Consider the following 17,860-nt stretch of genomic DNA (forward strand, 5'->3'; position numbering starts at 1 on the left):
GCTTGGGTGTGCTCACTGAGCTCGGCTGCGTGTCTGTAAGAGAGGTGGCTCTCCACAGTGTTCATAACGCTTACCTTCTAGGGCAGGCATCCCCAAACTACGGCCCGTGGGCCGCATGTAGTCGCCTGAGGCCATTTATCCAGCCCCGGCCGCACTTCCGGAAGGGGCACCTCTTTCATTGGTGGTCAGTGAGAGGAGCACTGTATGTGGCAGCCCTCCAACGGTCTGAGGGACAGTGAACTGAACTTCTGTGTAAAAAGTTTGGGGACCCCTGATCTAGGGATTGTCGTGAGGGTTCAGTGTGCTTCTGTCCATGGGTCGCTGCCATGGGCGGCCACTGCTAGGGACCTGGGCTGCAGCTGGGGAGAAGGGACAGCCCAGAGGCCTTGCCTTTGTGGGGGACAGTGGGAAAACAGACCTACTTACCACGATTTACTGTCCTGTCAACCCGCGGTCAGTGCTAGGAGACACATCAGGCGTGGGGGCGGGGGGGAGGAGTGTCAGGAGATGATGCCCTTGGAGCGCACGTGCACTGCGTGGCTCTCCGCAGCGTGACACACCTGTGTGTAGACTCCCTGGTGGAGTCTTCACTGTAGCAGTTGCCATCATGGCCTTCGCGCCAGGTGAAGGAGCGCTCAGTGTGATGCGTCGTCTTTCTCAAGAGGTGAGGAGCTCCCCGCGGACAGGCCTCAGACTTCCTGCTTCCAGGCTGGGCCCGACCCCTGTTGGTGCGGTGAATCCGGGCACCCAGCTCGATGCACAGTTCCCCTAGGAGCACAGGCTCAGAGAGAAGAGGGAGCACTCCGGCTTTCACTGACCCCGGTTCAGCGGATGTGCGCCAAACCCCTGCAGCCCCAGCGGGGACTGTTCAAAGCACAATGAGGTGAAATCTGAGGAAGCTTCACCTCTTCCCTTATCTCCTACCCTACAGCGACTACAGTTTCTTTCTGCTAATGTCAACACTGCCATTAGCATCCCCCGGGGGACAGGCACCAGGCTAATGCATTGTGCACAGCCTCTCCTGACGTCCTCGCCGGGTGAAGTGAGTATTGGGTTTTTAAACTTCATTGTACGTTTGAAGGAGTTGGGCTCTGCCCTGTTATAATTTGCTCCTGGTCATACCCGGTTGCACACAGCCAAGCGGGGAAGTTTGGAAGGTTTTCCTCTTAGCTGGCATTCTTCTCTCTCCCCGAGGGATCCGGCATGTGTATTGAAGGCCTAGTGTGTGCCAAAGACTGGCATTTTATCATTAAATCACTGATTCTCCGTGTCACCCTGTGCTTCCTTTCCTGTCCACCCTTTCTACTCACGGGACCCAGAAGAATTTTAAACAAAAAAGGAGAAGTCAGGTCATGGCATCTTCCTGCTTGAAATGGCCAGAGGTTTTCAGTGATCTTGAATAAGTCCAGACTCTGCCCACACGACCCCCGCTCTTGCTGGCCCTTCAACCTCTTCTCTGGACTGTCCCCCTTTTTCCCGACGTTCTGGCCACACTTCCTGTTCCTGGGCCAGGTCAGACTGGCCGGGGCCGGGGCCTTGTCCACTTCCTCTGCTGGCAGAGCTCTCGCTGCGGGTCGTTCCCCGCGGGCAGTCCGTTCACTTCCTGCTGCTCAGAGGGACCCTTCTCTTCCTGCTGCTCAGAGGGACCCTTCTCTTCCTGCTGCTCAGAGGGACCCTTCTCTTCCTGCTGCTCAGAGGGACCCTTCTCTTCCTGCTGCTCAGAGGGACCCTGCTCGCTTCCCTGACCATCGCCGATCTCGATCCGACACTCGTGATGTGTACCCCAGTCTGCAATCACCTCGTTTAAGTGTTGTGCACTTGGATTCCTCGTTCTCCCCCCGCGAGAACGTAAATACAGAGAGTGGGCTCACTCTGTTCCTGTCCAGGCCTGCCACTGGACCCTTGGCCAGCCGGCACGGTGGCATGCCACCTCATGCTCTGACAGGGGAACTTAAGGCAAGACCGACCTAAGTGAAGTTCCAGGCAGAATGCAGGGTGTCCCAGAAGAGAGACACTAATTCTGTGACGGTGCCTGATGCCCCCCTTCCTCAGAAAGGTGTTTCTGGGGTGGGCTTTGTGGTGTGGGTGGGGCCCCAGGTAGGCTTAGGTGGCAGGGATGAGGGGAAGGCATCGGCTGGGAAGTGCATCAGGGACAGTGGAGTGGAGAAGCCGCGCAGGAGGACTTGGGGAGGGAGTAGGGACCCTGGGGCAGGAGCGTGGCACAGTGGGGGGGGGGGGTTCCCGGAGTGCACCCCGCTGGGGTGGTCTTGCTCTATCACCAGGTGACTTTGTGACATCTTCCTTAACTTTAGCCGTAACATGGGAATAAGGACATCCTCTCTCTGGTGAGACTCGAATGAGACCCTCCACGCCAGCTTGGAGCCGTTTCAGTGAGAGGCGGGGATTGTGCAGCCGGGCTCCCCTGCAGAGGCAGGCCCTCTGCGCAGACCTAGGCGCGGACTCAAGGTTTAACCCCTAGGAAGACCGGTAGAATGCACCCGCGCCTTCAAACAAAATAAAGTTCTAACCCTTTCTTTGTGATGCACAAATGGCTTTTCAGAAACTGCTGGTTGACATTTTTCCGTCATAAGTTAAACGCGGTGTGCACCAACCCCTCAGGAAGCCGGTCCCATCTGCGCCAAAGAACACCTTCATCTTCTAGTGAAACGTGGGCACCTTCCCTTGCCGTTCCAACAAGCACTTGGTGGCTGAGCCCAACTGAAAGTAAGAGCATGCAGTGGGGAGACGGACACCTGAAGCAGGGGACCTGGGCCAGGTGGGGGCCGCCGGCCCTCCCCACGTGCCCAGGCAGCTCCATGGACGCAGCCGTCCCTTTGAAAGCGGGCCCTGCGTGGGAAGGGCTGCATTGCTGCCCCAGCCCCTGCAGAATGGCCTGTTCATCCCCGGGCCAGAGCTCGGGCAGCTGCGTGCTGGGGGCTGGGTACTGGCCTCGTTAGAAATGCAAGTGGGCTCCAAGATGGGCTTTATCCTGGAGCAGGCTGCACTGCCCCGCCTTTCCCAGAACCGAGCTGTGGACATGGGTCCTAGAGAGGCAGGAAAGGGCAGTCCTCATTACTGCCTGGCGAACGGTCTTCATTTCCAGACCCAGCAGGTCACCTGGCAGATAATGTGCGGGCCATGATTCATTAGAAAGCTGTGAGCCCTGATGTTACAGCAAGAGCTATAACTGCATCTTAGGGCTGGGAGAAAGAAACAGGACTTCATAAATCACTCCTCTGGCACCGTTGCCTGCATACCCAAACCCATAGCAATGTGTATTCCAAATGAGGAAATAATAATGTCATTTTCCATCGGCCTCTTCCTGGGAGAGAGCTCTGTGATAGAGGGTAGGCAGGTGTGTGAGAACTTTCTGGGCTATCCCTTGTCACGAGGCTGGTACAAGTAAGCTCTTTCCCACCTTCCGCTCGCCTCCCCCTTGCCTTGTCCACAGTCCTGTAGGGACTCAGCAGTCAGGAGGCATAAGGGGCAAGGACTTGGACTGAGTTCTCAACTTTGTCAGTCAGTTATTTTGGATAAAGTAAACGGACATCGTTTTTGTGTGTGTTTGTTTTTCCCCCCTAAATACCGATTCTTGAGCCCAGTTAAAGAAGGTAAGATTGCTGGGTGTTAAAATTAATCACTCATTTCTGCTGCTTTTCTGCTGCTCTTCACATGGAGCCCTTTAGTCGTTTTCAAACAAGTATCCCTGTTTCACAGGTAGAGGACAGGAAGTTCTACTTAACAATACAGGGCTCTCTGCAGAATAACTAGAGGTTCTATATATTCATTAGCATGACGTCAGCTCCTGTGGCAAGTGGAATCCAAAATGAATAGAGGCATTAATATAATCGATGTTGATTTCTCATCAATCTGACAGTCTTGACCTGGGTATTCCTGGTTGGTACGTGGCTTTCCTCCATGCAGTGATTCAGGGACCCAGCTCGTCTCGTCTTGTGGTTCTGCTATCTCCTAAGCCTCCTACTTCTCTACCTCTGCCCAGCCAAGGAGAATGAGACCCAGAATTGACACATACTTGCTCTGCTCATAAGCATTGCCCAAAACTAGTCATGTGGCTTTCATTAGTTGCAAAGGGCATGGGAGTAGCCAGGAAATGTAGTCTTTTGCTGGGCAATTGCTTCACTGTGACAATTCTGTGCTGTAGAAAAAGGATCCTAAGTTTGGTAGATAATTAGTGGATAATAATTATTCACTGCCACATCTCAGAGTACAAGTCCCCCTTTTACTGAGTAGAGATGTATGTGTTCTTGGCTAAAGTCACATGGTCAATTATGGGGCCTGGACTTGACCCCACGTACCCAGGCCATTGTTTTCTTTTGACTGCACTAAGGTAGAAATGAAATTGTTGGGTTTGAGGGTAAGTAGAGGGGGGCCAGCTAAAGCAAGACGGACAGACTGACATGCTGTGTTTTATACCATTTTTTGGTACATGCAGTAGACTAGCTCTCAAAAATCTCTCTTCAGCTTACAAGAAAACAAAATGCCCCTTGTCCTTTCATAAGTCCAGCCCTGCCTTAACCCCTCAGTCATTTGTACTTGTACCTGGAAAGCAAACACGCAGTTTTGCATCAAATTATGATGTGACTGACCATGTACTCAATAGATTTATTATAACCTGTATTTAGGGTGGCCGCTCGTGCCACCCCTGCCCTGGAGGAAATGACGGCTGTGAGACTGCGTGTGGCACCCCGTGTTGTTCTTGACCCGAGAAGCCGATGGAACCTCATCATTTCTCTTCCCTATTAGTTCCCTCTGTCCGAGCAGCTGTCCTGACATTGGTGGGCCCTGCTCATTAGCCTTCACACGCAGAGATGGCCTCTTTCTATTCAGATTTTAGTACTATATCATTTAATCATTAGGCAGTGTACTCAGTGTGTGTGTGTGTGGCCATTGTTCTTTCTGAATGCCTAATCCCCACTGGAAGACACTGGAAGGCAACCACTGTGTCCCAGAGGCTGGTTCCCGGGAGGGGGCCGAGCGACAGACCTCCTGGGGGGCGCGTTTCACGGCTGGGGGTCCTCACAGGCCTGGCACAGGGATGCCCTGGATGGTGCTGCCGAACCCACTGACCCCGCGTGGAGGCCTCGCCACGGACCCAGGGAACCACATGAAATTGCTGCTGTTCGGCCATTTCTGTCCTTGGAAACAGCAATTTCATCGGATTCAAGCCAACACTAAACTATAGATTTCTGATGAGGCTTTTGTCCCCAGGGTTAGAGAGTACCCGTTTTTTCCCCTCCGCCTCTGATGTACCCAGCCAGGCCTGTGACACAGGCACGTAGGGGCTCCCTAGGATCAGCGGGATCGCAGGACTTGGACGGGGAGGCGTTAGAGCCCGCTACCGAACCAGCAACGCTGTGTGAATTCAGACCCACCAGCAGTGAGGGCGGTGCAACCAGTGTGCCAGGATGAGCGTGGCGGACGGAGGCGATTATCGGTGTCAGGAATTGCTTCACAGAGGCCCGTGGCATCTGGACAGAAGCTCCTGACAAGTGGGAGATGCCCCGTGGATAAAAGGTGCCAGGGAGAGCACTTCAGCAGAGATCTGGGAGGCGGCACTGAGAGCTGGCGGGGAGCATGGGACCCGGGAGTCTGGTTCCAGTCCTGGAACCCACCTTTTCCTGGCTGTGTGAGCCTAGGCAAGGCACTCAACCTCTCTGTGCACCAGCTTCTTCATCTGCAAAACGGGGTAATAATCATAGCATTACAGTTCACTGGCATGATTAGATGAGCTCATGTATGTAACGAGCTATATCACTGCTGTGTTTGTACAAAGCTCTGAGGCATTGAGTACGTTTGACAAACATTGAGGAAGCCAGGCCTCTTGTATTGGGAGCGGAGGAGAATTAGACCCCAGGGGTGAGACTTCATGGGACCGACAGATCGGGGTGTGGTTCCCACCACTGGAAGAAGCCCACAGTTGGCCACCCCCACCACCTGGGGAGTGGTACCCAGACTCAAGAAAGTCACGACACCCCACTGGCTTTGTAGTCCCATCATCTACCGTTCTGGGCTTTCTTCTGCCCCTCTTCCTGTTTTGAAATCGTTAGCCCTTTTAGTTATAGGAAATAGACAGCTTTTTCATTGTTTTTTATTTTTTATTTTTATGTGTATGGCTGTAGAAAATTTCTGCACACCCCAGGATACCTAGAGCACTTTTCCCTTCCAGTCTGGCTGGTGCTGGGAGGGCCGTCGGACCGCATGGCAGCCCGCCTTTGCATCTGTTTCTGCCGGGGTCTTTTTGATGGTGCAGGGTGTATCCTGGGGCTGGCTGTGTTCCTGGGAGCTGGAAATTCACCGGAAGGTTAAATCAGCAACAGGAGAGCAGCACTCCCAGCAACCTCAGAAAGAATAGGAAATGATGTTTGTGAGGGGAGCAGGGAGCTACTTGCTTTTGCAGTGTTCCAATACCCTCTTCTTACCAAAAAAAAAAAAAAAAAAAAGAAAGAAAGAAAGAAAAAGGTTCCCCTCCCCCCTTCTCTCTGCCTTCCCACAACACACCTTGTACTAAATACATTTTTCAGACCTGACTTTGTGCAAACACAATGTTGTTCTGCAAGCATTAAAAGGCAATTTAGTACTCAAAGGATTAAAAGCTCATGTTAAATTGAAGACTACACTTGGCATAAACATTAAAAATTGACAGAACACCCTGCACATTAACTGCACCAGGGCTTCGTAATTAGCATTTAAAAGTAAAACATCATTTCCTTACTGTTTCCTACTTACTCATTTATAATGCGTTTATTATAATACCGATGTGAGCAGGAGGCTTTCTAACCATCATCAGCGAGTGAAAAATATACCTGTGTTGAGAAAGGAACTGGGATTTATTAATCTAGCCTGAAAAGCAGAACCAATCAAGAAGCCCCTCCCTGCGTGGGTCTGACAGCCGCCCCCTCTCCCTCTGGAAGATTGACACACGGGCCCCCGGACGAATCACCTTCTCATCTCTTTTCCTGTTTTAGCCTTTCACTAAGGAATGCTGGGCGGAAAACCCATCCAGGCTTAGGCCAGGCACAAACGGGGGCTTAAACTCTGTCAGCTGGTGGGTCACCAAAGGAATGTTGGAAAGAGCTCGTTGGCCCAGCACTGAGGGCTTCTTCAGAACTTTGGGAAACTGGAGTCCAGTTTTCCAATTTGAAGTGAAATTCTGCTGACATCACACAGATGGCTGCGTCTGTAAATGAGGACACCTGTTCCTGACACCCTTGGGTCCTGCTTACATTTTGGGGTTTGTTATTATTTGTTTGTACTCAGTATGATCGAATGTGTAAGTCGGAACGCAGTCCAAACCTGGTCTGATTTTTGTCCTTCGGGTCAGGTCCAGATGTGCCGCCTCGGCTGCTCGTGCGCGTACTCGGGTCTCAGCCCCTCTCTGCAGCCTCGGGAGCGGCTCTCCCACTTGGGGGAAGCCCGTGGCACTGGGGCTTTCTCTAAGCTGCAGAGGCGGACCGAGCAGAAGCAGGTCCGGGATGGGGCCCGAGACGGCCTTTCTAACACACTCCGAGGCACGCAGGTCCCCAGACCACACTTGACGTGGGAAGGCCGAGCACAGACTCTGAAGTCGATGTTCAGTTGCTGAGTTCAGACGAGCAGAGGCGGAGGCCCCTCAAAGGGTGCCAAGCCCGTCCCTGCAGTCAGCCCATGGAGACGACAGACATCTAACCAAACATGGCTCTTGCCCTGAGTGAGTTCACTCTGGAGACGTCTGAGGAGCCATTGCTGGTCTCAGGCTTGGTCTCAGGCTTCCCCTCCTGGGCCCCGTTTGTGATCTGATTGGGGACCCCTTCCCTTGATGTTGTCTGCAGATCCGACAGGCATGTCCTGCTGAAGCAGACGCCCTGGCTGTCCCCACGTGGCCTCACATTCCCTGGCTGGACCACTATAAGTTTATCAGGTTAGCCAGTTGACAGGACAAATATAATTTCTGGGCTGCAAGGCCAGTCTGGGTGAACGCATGACATAAGGGTGTTAAAAGTGGAGGAGAGCTCTGAAAATAGATTTCCCTCTTGTCAGAACAGTGCCAGGGGCTGGCCCGCCCATGGAACGCCTGGCCCTGAGGGATCTGGGCCGAGAAGCCCGCCTCCCTGGGGAGGGGGTAGCAGCTCAGGAGGGAGCGGGGCTCCTCCCAGAGCCAGGTTCCCAAGGAACCAATTTGGCATCTGCTCCGTGGCCAGCTCTGGAAGGCAGAGAGAGAGAGGAGACTTGAGTGCAGATGTGGGAATAGTCGGATACAAGCAGGCCCCCTTATAGTTTCTTTTCATCGTTTTAATGATTTTTCTTTTTTAATTCCAGAAATGTATTCATGCCCCTGCATGACTTGAAAATGCTCCTCGCTCACGGAGAGCCATAGGCTAAAACACATGCGAACGGCAGTCAGGAGTGAGGCTTGCCATCTGAGGGGTGAGGACAGGAGCCTGGGCGCTGAGTCAGTCTCTCCGCTAAGCCTGGCCGGGCCTGGGGGGCGGCGGCGGCGTCGTCGTCGTGGGGTTTGCGGGTCCGTTAATTACCGACGTGTTTTTATGGGAAGAGCCTTGGCTGTGTTTGTGGGAACAGAACCCTGATTTTAATTGCATCCCTTCTGGTTATTCAGATTATAGACTTCTAAAGGATCTCGCTTCTCTTGCTTTCGTCTACCCTGCAGAGGTACGAAAGAGTTCAACAGAGAAAATGCCCGGCCACTGTTGACATAGAGACGGGAGACAGAGTTTAGAGCTGGAAGGGGGCTTAGTGTAAGCCAGCCCTGGCCCCTCAACCTGTAGATGAGGGGACTGAGGCTGGTGGAAATTTAAGTGCCTCGCCCAGGGTGGCACAACGAGGGCTAAAACTCAAGTCTCCTGGATCTCTCAAACTTTGTGCGTCCTGCTGGCCTGCCAGTAATTTTTCTTTTCTCTTTGAGAGTCATAAATAAAAGTTGCAGCCAGAATTAGACAATTCCTTGCCCCTCCTTGGAGTGTTGAGGCCCTTTCACGAAGGGCGGTGAATACAGTATTTTCTCTGATCCTTGCTGCGTTCTTGGGTTCGAGGGCACCGAGGACGCGTCAGCACCGGCCCGGGCAGGAGAGACGGCACGGCCAGCAGGTACACACAGACACACGGTGCATCTCCCGCAAGTTGATGGAGGGGGGGTGTCCCTCTCGAAGCAAAGCAGGTGGGGGCACGGGGCGCTTCAGAACTGGAAATGTACAATGGATATGAGTTGCACACTTGCGGGGTGGCCAAGGGGAGCTTTATTTTTTTTACTTTTCAACCAAACGCGGCTTTGGGGCTCGCCGGCAAAGTCGTGTTCACCGTAGGTGTGCCTCCGAGCGTGCATCCTCCCCGCCAGGCGGACGATTTCCCGTTCTCTCTAGACTCCTCGGTATCGTCTGAGGACCTCCTCTTAGGAACACTTATTTAATAATGGCACTTGGCTTTTAAATATTTTATTTGATTTCTGTTTTATGGTATTTTTAATTGAACCCTGTTTTAATTGCCTTTTCTGCACACCAAGAGCCTGGGTGAGGAAGGAAGGCTTTATAGAATGAAGTGATGGCTGTTATTACTTCCTTTCTTTCTGCTCTGTCTTAATCAAATTATAATTGATTCCATCCACATATGAGCCCCGATCCGCATGTGCACGTGTCAGAAAACAGCAAGTGTTGAGTAAGAACGCTGAAAATTTTAATCTAACTGAGAATAAGATTTGTCACCATTATTACCGAGTGAGGAAAGGAAATTGGGCTGAGTTCTCGCTGTCAAGTTGAGCCATCAGCGCAGAGAGAAGCTCTTCAGGCCCATCTGCCCAGAGGGCTTGATTCCTGGCTTTGTAGCCCAGGGGTTGACGGGGTTTCACAGAGTGGAGAGCTAGAAGTGACCTAGGAGAGACACTGGGTCCTCCCCCCCGTGTCCAGTCACGGCACGGGGCACACACAGTTTATCATGTACATGTTTGGCTGTGGCTTCCATAAGTAAGGGCACTGCCTTTATATATAGCTTTTCAGATTCTCAAGGGTGGTTATTGAGTTGCCCTTAGGATAAGAGAATAAACACCCCCCATTTCTTCCAATTTCTGCCCTCCTCTACCCTCTGCAATTCCAATCCTATTAAAAAAAAAATGTCTGACCTATTTGTTTGCTGCCCCGCCGTTGATTGCTGAGTGATTGCAGCTCCCTTCAAGGGGCCTTCGTGGAGAATCATGGAACAATTCTGGCTCACACAGAGAGGACTTCTAGCCTTGCTGGGTCTGCCTTCTTCCCAGCTGGGTGTTCAGTGGGCAGCTAGTCAGCAGGCTGGATAAAAAGGCTTCGGTGCAGTGGTCAAAGGGAAAGATTGTCAATCCTGGTAACTGCTTGAAGAAAGAAAATTATCCCTTGAAAGGATGGCCCTAGTCCTTAGTAACATCTTCCTCTCCTTGAGACTTGCTGTATAGTTTCTTACTTCAAAGGCAGTACGAAGGTTTGAGGCCCTATGATGTACAGCTGACACTGTACATCAGGGCTAGGCACTGCAGGTCAAGCTAAGGCAAATACAATTGTCTTCCTTCCCTATCTCCCTTTATTTCGACCAAGACAGCAGCCTGTTTCAAGACTCCGCTCTGCAGCAGACCATACCCGGTCTCCGCCCGTCAGCCTGAAGTATAGCAAGTGATCACCCCGTGGCTGAAAAGGGGACTTCGTTCAAAATGGTTAAATACCTTTTCCAAGATCTGTACAGCTTTGGTGAGGCGGAGGGGAAATTTCAAAGCCAGTCTCTTTCTAACCTGTCCCTTAGTATCGTCAACCGGAAGGAAGTGTCAGGTGGTCTGACACAGACCCTGCTCTGGGCCTGGACTCTTGGAAGCCTGGACATGGGAGGAAAGAGACCGTGGGCGACACCAGCCTGGGGAGAGACAGTCAGGACCCAGGGGACATCCCGACAAGCTGCGAACCTGAAGGAAAGGCATGGCAGTGAGGCTGGCAGGGAAGCACGATAGGGCACGGGGACTGAAGTAGGACTGGAGTTGGGGGTGGGAGAGTGGGCTGGGGGAGACCATCGACGGCCCACAGGAACTGCCCGTGAGTTCATTTTTTAGGAGTGTTGTTTTTTGTGGGGTTTTTTTTTGAAGTGCTGGTAGGACATTCAGTGCCACCAAACAAAAAATAAGTTGCCATTATGGGTCTGAAATGCAAGAGAAATAGGTATCTGAAGATTTGAGAGATCTTCTTGGAAACTGGGGGATTGGTGAGTCTGCTGTTTCCTTCTTTCTAGACATTGAAAGGGGGCCTTGAAGAATCCCACTCTTAAAGGACAAAAGAACCCAGAAAAGGCAGCATCCCTTAAAGAAACAAGCGGACAATCATTGTGTATTGTCAGTTGTAAAAAAGGGTGAGAGTTGGCAATTTCTGTAGAGAGAGAGAGAGACAGAAAGGGCCACTGGGTCTGTTAATTAGGAGGTCTTTGTCCAAACACCTGGCAACCTTGTAACAGTAAAGGCCGGTGTTACTCTTTTGTTGTGTTGGGACAGCTTTGGGAAGGCAAAGAGATAGCCGTCACCGACTTGACTGAAAGCAGTGGGACTCAGGATTGTTAAAAGCGGGACAGATGACGCTCTAATACCAGTGACAACAAGCCTCCGCTGGTATTTATAGAACATGAGAGAGAAAACGAGTCAGGGAGCCCAGCTGGCAGTGCCGCCCAGCTTTATGGGAGGGCCGCTGCTCAAACGGGGCAGTCCAGCCTAGAAACGCAGAGCTGGTCCTGCTCATCGGACTCTAGGGAAACTCATTACATTGTAACACAAACCTTTCTGTTTACCATGAGAAGTATCACCACCAAGCCCAACCAGAATGAAGGATGTGCACTACTTGGCACATTGGCTCCTGACAGATAATCCCCGAGGGAGACAGATTATAGTCAGAAGGCCACTTGGTGAAGCTGGCACTTGAAGAACAAGAGGTGTAGGCAGAATTGTCCATTTCATCCAGTGTGAACCCCAGTAGTGAGCAGTGGAGCACTTCATTATACCTCCTTAGGATACGTGCTTCCCAGCACTGGACTGTGGGAGCCCGGAGAGCAAAGGATTCTGCCTCGGTCATACACCCGGACACTGAGTAAATGTTTATTAGAGGCAGGGAGGAAGGGATGGACAGATGAATGGATGGATGTTAAGACAAAGGATCATATGGAAAGATGGATGGGTAGATGAGAGGATGATTAGATGTAATTTTAGCTTCCTTAGTCGTAATCACATCTGGATCGTGACTCCTGAGTTGACATTAAAGTCACTTGAGTTGAACTAGGGTCATTCTAGACCTCTTCAGCCATGAATTCATGGGAAATTTCTTGGGCTGCTTCCACAGTTGGCCAGTATCATTCTTTATAGTTTGATTATTTTTTTCATTATAATTTTTTTTCTTATAAAACCCTCCCTCAGGCTCGGGTTACATCTTTTTGAAGACGGTGATGACAGAAACACCCAACATTTAAACACATAAATATAGACCACTGGTACACTAATTTTATATATATATATATGAATTTATATATATATGAATAAATTCATATATATATATGTGTGTGTATATATATATATATGTGTGTGTCTGTGTGTGTCCGTAAAGACATGGTACACTTTTGACCAGTCACAAGAAAGCAACAAAAGATGATAGAAATGTGAAATCTGCACCAAATAAAAGGAAAACTCTCCCAGTTTCATACCTATTCAGTGCAGTTCAATGTGGGCTCACGCAGAGATTTTTTAGGGCTCCTTAGGTAGCTATCCCATATAACCTCTATAGACTCGTCACTGACTGATGGCCTACCAGAACGGGGTTTCTCCACCAAACTGCCGCTTTCCTTCAACTGCTTATCCCACTGAGTAATGTTATTCCTATGTGGTGGCTCTTTGTAATAAACACGCCAATATTCACATTGCACTTTGTTCACGGACTCGAATTTAGCAAGCCACAGAACACACTGAACTTTCCTCTGTACCGTCCACATCTCGACTGGCATGGCCGTGGGCTGCTCCGCTGTATACACGGTGTTACATCATCATCTACGCATGCGCACATGCTGCCACATCATCCTACAGAAACTGGGAGGGTTTTCCTTTTATTTTGGTGCAGATTTCACATTTCTATTGTCTTTTGTTGCTTTCCTGTGACCGGTCAAAAGTGCACCACGACTTTACGGACACACTGTATGTACTGTACTCCAGACTCCCTTAGTACTCGATGTAGTGCTTTTTAAATTATATATATATATTATATTATAATATATATATGTGTATATATGTGTGTGTGTGTATGTGTGTGTGTGTGTGTATGTGTGTGTGTGTGTGTGTGTGTGTATATATATATATATATATATATATATATATATAAAGTATAATCCTCATCATAGAAGTTCTGAGAGGAGCTGGTATTACAAAACCCACTTGTCTGATGAGGTCTAGAGCAGGGAAGCCATGAGTGTGGGCAGAACATGAACCAGGACTTGATTCCAGGGCTGCGTCTGATGGTCCCTAACATGGCCCTGGATGCAGCTGAGGTGTGCCCCCACAGGTGACATCGTTACAAGTGGCCCGGTGATTTGTTCTTCTGATCCATTTTTCTTGTGATTAAAAACCTTAAGTTACTATGGAGCAGCGGACATGAAGGCCGGGTTTCTTCACAGAGGACTTCCACTGTTCACAGACTTTCTCATTCATTTCTGCCAAAGCCCACAGTCTGCTGCCTCTCCTGCAGGGCTTTTCTTCAGTTGTATTTCCACCCTCGTGCGGAAACTCCGCCTCCTTCAGGACCCGTTCCTCTCCGGCTAGCACAGGGCTGGACGAGCGGAGGCCTGCGGTGGAGAAGGAGGACGGAGGACATTCATTTTCCCCGGAGGTTGACTGTGCGGAGTGCTTTTTGCCTGAGTGTGGACTTTCCATTCTCCACTCTTACATTAGTCATAACTTAGTGGTTCTGCCTCTATTTCCTTATCTCTTGGCTCTAAAGCCCTGAAGACAGACCGGTGGCCAAGCATTCTAATTCAAAAAAGAGAGAGGGAGAGGAGAAAAATAAATAGCAGATGTCATAGGGGGTGCATGTTTTTAAAGGAACAAAACTTAACATCCAAGAAGTGCATGAAAATGCCTCTGAAAATGCTTCGATTTCCTTTTTCTTCTTCATGCCTTTGTTCTTCGTGCAGAAGTAAGTACAGGTATCTGATAACAGCCCCCGGAAGGTGGGATCGATGCAAGGTGTGCCTTGGAAGAGTGGCAAGGTGTTCTTGCTTTGTTTTATTTAGGAAGGGGGGGGATGGAGGAGTTGAGGCAAGTAGCCCAGAAGCTCATCTCTTAAAGTGGTATACTCCTTGAGAAGACCTTCCCAGATCTGTTTTCAGACTCAGTGACCCCAGACAGTGTTGCATGACAGTGGAAACAGATGACAGAGGAGACCAGCCTTGCTTTGCCGCGGGACTGCTCTCTGTCAGAGTGCATCTTCTGTGGCTCTCGGGAGAGACGGAAGCCTCAGCACTGGACGCCTGCATGTGCCCCCCAGTCTAGAGGTTCAACTAACGGCCTTGTCATTTTCCCTTCACAAGTCTGTGCCACTCTGCAAAAGCATGCGTGGCTGACACCTCCCGGTGCAGGTATCGACCAATGGAAGATGTTACAAAATATCAGGTCGACTTTTATTCTACCAACCAGGTACATTGACTTGGTTCAACCCAGTGTGACTCGAGACATACTTGATTTCCATGACTCCCCACACTCCTCAAAAAAGCAGACATGTACATTGCCCTTTATAAATGCCTCAGTAATAGAGTTAATCAATTTTCAAGTTGCAGACAGGGAGAGGGAGGGGGGTGGTATCTCAGGGCTTTAACATGGCTTAGGAGCACAATGCATGATAGACTGGCCTTCTTTTTCTATCTTTTTTTTTTTTTTAAGATTTTACTTATTGATTTTCGAGAGAGGAGAAAGAAAGAGGGGAGGAGCAGGAAGCATCATCTCATAATAGCTGTTTCTCATATGTGCCATGGCCAGGCATGCCCAGGGTTTCAAACCGGCGACCTCAGCATTTCAGGCCGACACTTGATCCACACTGCGCCACCACAGGTCAGGCAGCTGGGGTTTAATAGTTGCGTTGTGCCCGTTTTAATGTGGCAGCCATTGTGGGGAGCTACCGTCCAATTCTAGAACACCATCTATATATACATGAACTCTTAGGGAACTGGGTACATCTTGTGTTTCCTCCTGCTGCGCCAGTGCAAAGTCTTTTTCTAGAAATGACAGTAGCAGTCAGTGTTTCTGTGCATTGCGTGACTACTGGTATGCCTGCATGTGCCTTAGATGAAAATCATCACATCTTGATAGTTAATAGATGTCATGAGCCATATCCCACAGATGGGATACTGAGGTGCAGAGATTAACGATCTCACATCACCGACCTCACCCCTCACGAGGTGGGGCAGGGTTTCGAACCTGGTATGCCCCACGCCAGAGCGCACTCCCTGTTTCACTGGGCCACGTGACCGGCAGTCACGGACCCTGTTCCACCAGCACCTGGATCGGGCCGCCTCCAGCTCCCCTGTGAGTCTGTCCCACGTGCCCGGAGGGGAGGCGTGCCCGAGAGCGGCGTGTCCACGTGTCAGTTAAAGTAGGTGTCCTAGCCTCTTGTCTGGCCTTCATCATCACAGATGTTCGTTTCTTTCTCTCTCTCTCGCTCTCTTTTATTCTTCTTAGGGATGATGACTGACAGATTAATATATGTCTAACTACATGTCTCAGAAATCAAAAGGAAGGTGCTGTCAGGATCACTTGTCAGAAAATGAGATTAGGAGCACTTGTCATTTGCTGAGAGTTGCAGTCTTTCAGAGATAAGGTTTCATTTAATGAGGGTAAAAAGCCTCCTTTAAAAAAAAAAAAGAAGAAGAAGAGGGAGCAAGGGAGTCAGGGTGGGGTAGAGGAGAAGGGATGCTTCTTTTTTTCTGGTGTCAGCCAAGTGTTTTATCACCTAACGGGGTCCCGGGGCACCTGGTAGCCACTGATAATGGCAGCCGGCCTCCCCTCCTCCTCCGCTGCGGAGCGACTTCAAAAGCAGCCGCTGTGACCTGCTTTTAGCTCTCTCTGGAAGCTGGAGCTCCTTCTCCTGTGGGAAGAGGGAGCGAAGCATGTACTCCAGATTTAAAAGCAGGCTCAAGAAAGCATGCGGTAGAAAGGAAATGTAGAGTCACATTTCCCAACAAACTCTAAAGAATCCACCATGGACTTGAGTGAGATAGGGAGCTTGTCTGACAAGTGACGGGTAACTAATGAGGAACAGAGCTGCATCCCATTGCAACCAATTGTGTTTTGTTATGGAAAATATTTATCAAGTTCTTTTGCATTAGTTGATTCTCTTAAAAGCGACAATAGTAAAAAAAAAAAGCTGCTGGTAGGTGATATGATACCTCCCCTCCCCCCCACCACCACCAATTCAGATTGTCAGTTTTTATCTTGTTATTAAGTTCTCCCTGCAGCTCAGGTGAGGCTTATGCTACAGAAGTATTTCAGATGAACCCCTCTCCCCATCATGGATGATACAGCCTCTGAAATGAACTCCTTAATGATGGACAATGCCCATGACAAAGCGGAAAATCCACGCAAGACACATTTATTCCAGTTAGCTACCCCAGATCCTAGTGGTGTAAGACAACAGCGCCTTTGTCATACTCACCGATGATTCAGGGGTCAGGAATGTGGACAGGGCACAGCAGGAACGGCGGCTCTGTGTTCCAGGATGGGGCTAGAATTAGCTGGAGATGTCTTCACTCACGTGTCCCACACCTGTGCAGGGATGGCTCGAGGCTGAGTGTGGCTGGAACTGGCCACCAGAGCACCTCCACAAGGCCTTTCCATGGGATGTGGCCTTTTCACAGAATGACAACTGAGTTTAGAGAGGAGTTTCCTGAAGGGGGCCCTTCCATAAAGCAAGCAGCCCAAGAGAGCGAGGCAGACACAGCAAGGCTTCGTCTGACCTAGCCTTGGAAATGGAGCCACTTTAGCCACAGAGTGGAAAGCCCATCCCGGGCTCCCCAGATTCAAGGGAAAGGATAGAGACCTCTTGATGGGCTAGTGTCCGAGGATTTGCAATCCTGTTTCAAAACAACTGTGTTTCTATGAAGGTTTCTTTCCACTTGTGCTTTCATTTACGTCCCAGGGACAACATGGCTGTGAATGGAAAGATTGTGGCATTCGGATTCTTTACTCCTGGTTTGGCATAATAGAATTCCTATTCTAGCATATATACACATTATATATATATGGGACGGAGATATGTATATGTGTAGGGGAGGAGAACATGTTAAATTGCATTTGGTGGTTTGAGGGGTGCTATCCATATTCCTGTCCTCTGCTGCAAACAATTGAAAACAGGCTCATGGCCTGAATGTGCACTTTTCTCTTTCTTTCCAGCCCTTCTCCATTACACTTCTCAGACCCAGTCTGTGCCTGCCGCCTCTGCCTTCTCACCACTGTGTTGACTCGCTCACGTGGTCGCCGTAGCCTAACTCCCATCCCGTTCTCTGGCGGTTCTCCTGGTGTCCACCGGAGATCTGAGTCCCTGACTCCTCCTCTCACCACTGTGTTGACTCGCTCACGTGGTCACCGGCTCCTGTCCCGTTCTCCGGCGGTTCTCCTGGTGTCCCCCGGAGACCTGAGTCCCCAGCTCCTCTTCTCTTCTCAGCCCTGGCCCTCCGGGACCTCTGACTCCCCGGCCGTCTGCAGTCCCCCTCCGTCTGGAACTCTTGCCCCCCCTCGGGTCTGCAGGGGTGCTGCCGTCTGCAGTCCCCTCCGTCTGGAACTCTTGCCCCCCCTCGGGTCTGCAGGAGTGCTGCCGTCTGCAGTCCC

General features: G+C 50.4%; 1 protein-coding gene across 3 annotated transcripts in view; it reads left to right on the forward strand.

Annotated features, from left to right (window-relative positions):
- AUTS2 (activator of transcription and developmental regulator AUTS2) overlaps positions 1–17,860 on the forward strand; it is a 1,187,404-nt gene that overhangs the window by 1,057,937 nt on the left and 111,607 nt on the right. The gene's annotated exons all lie outside the window — the stretch shown is intronic.

This window comes from Saccopteryx bilineata, chromosome 4 (assembly GCF_036850765.1).
Source record: "Saccopteryx bilineata isolate mSacBil1 chromosome 4, mSacBil1_pri_phased_curated, whole genome shotgun sequence".
NCBI classification, from domain to species: domain Eukaryota; kingdom Metazoa; phylum Chordata; class Mammalia; order Chiroptera; family Emballonuridae; genus Saccopteryx; species Saccopteryx bilineata.